This window comes from Rutidosis leptorrhynchoides, chromosome 9 (genome assembly GCF_046630445.1).
Source record: "Rutidosis leptorrhynchoides isolate AG116_Rl617_1_P2 chromosome 9, CSIRO_AGI_Rlap_v1, whole genome shotgun sequence".
NCBI lineage: Eukaryota > Viridiplantae > Streptophyta > Magnoliopsida > Asterales > Asteraceae > Rutidosis > Rutidosis leptorrhynchoides.
The window spans coordinates 34040220-34042187 of NC_092341.1; positions in this window are offsets into that span (position 1 = coordinate 34040220).

Below are 1968 nucleotides of genomic sequence, written 5' to 3' on the forward strand. Positions count from 1 at the left end.
TTAACCATTTGAGGTAGTTATCTTTATCATTATTAATATTATTGTTATTCTTTTACATTAATATTATTATTAATATTATCATTATTATTATTATTATTATTATTATTATTATTATTATTAAAATTTTCATTATTATTAAATTATCAAGTTTATTATTATTATTATTATTAACAATATCTTTAAATACATATAAAATTTTTTGATACATAATTATAATAATGTTACATAAAATATTAAAAAGACATTACCATTTATTATATAAGTAATATATAATTAATAGGTAAAAATTATTTGACTTCAATTATGTATTAATATATATACGTGATATAGGTTCGTGAATCCGAGGCCAACCCTATACTTGTTCGATGTCGTTATATGTATTTTTACTACAAAATACAGTATGGTGAGTATATAGATCCCTTTTAAACTTTAAATATTTTGGGCTGAGAATACATGCGCTGTTTTTATAAATGATTTACGTTATGGACACAAGTGATTAAAAATGATATTCTGCAGATTGATGTGCTAGGTAATTTAGTTATATGTTATAATAGCATGTAAGCGCGAATCCTAAAGATAGATCTATCGGGTTTAACACCCCCATTCAGTAGGCTGCACTAGACATAAGAACTAGTGGGCGGATGTTTAGTACTTCGAGGATTATTTATACACTTGCGAGTGTACATATCCATCTTTGCGAAGATGACTTATTATATTATTGTTAAGGTTGGTTACTGAGGCCTCAACATAAGCAGAATAATTTTATACACTTGCGAGTGTATTATATTTTTATATATGAAATCTTGTGGTCCATAGTTATAACACTGTTAGCATCAAACCTATATATCTCACCAACTTTATGTTGACATTTTAAAGCATGTTATTCTCAGGTACGAATTAAGTCTTCCGCTGTGCATTTGCTCATGTTAAGAACATTACTTGGAGTCGATCATCGCAATGGAACCAGATGTTGTTGATTTCGTCCAGGGGGATAAGGACGGGTTACTACAGATGGTATCAGAGCGTTGGTCTTAGTGAACCAGGCCTTGCATTAGTGTGTCTGACTAGTAGTTGTTAGGATACAGTAGTGAGTCTGGACTTCGACCGTGTCTGCCTGTCAAAAAGTTTTGCTTATCATTCTAGTCGGAAATCATCTGCTTATCATCCCTAGGGAATTTTCTGCTTATCATTCATAAGTCTAGACACGTCTTACTGCATTTAGTGCATCGATAGTGTATAGACAAAATTCATATCTTGGCGCATCTGTAGACTTGCCTGACATATGCTGTAGGTTCCTCTGTAGTTTATGAAATCTTTAGTATTAAATATATAGATATTCTATGAAGTTAGAATATCATCCTATAATCGAAAATCATTTCACATCGAAGATCCCTTCCATCCACCAAATTGTCCTCTTGGCGATGAACCTGAATTACTTATCAGCGAACATGTTCGAGAAACCATTTTCTCTCTTATTTCTCGAGTATCTCGTCACGATTATATACTATCCTACATTTTGGATCTTGTTCATTCGCTTACTCCAACTGTCAATCATCCCGATGTACTAGCAGAAATTAACGAACTTCGCGCTCGTGTGACGACTTTGGAGAACCTGGTGCGAAGGTTACGACCACCAGCAGCAGCACCAGCAACATAATCAGTACCACCATCATCGACGTCGACAGTACCCTTATCATCCCTAAACCATAACCGCGCCGTAACTCTCAACATCACAATCTGTACCTCGAATATCAACATCACACGCCTCAATATTACCATCTGTATTTAGAGTATGATCATCGTTCTACATGACGTTCTACATCATTTATGTTAGTTCGACATAGCGATTATGTAACCTCTAATGTTTTAGAGATTATATATTCTTGTTCTAACGGTAAATCAGATGAGTTAATATCATATTAACTCATTAAATCCATGATTGCATCTGAATAAAATATATATGTATAT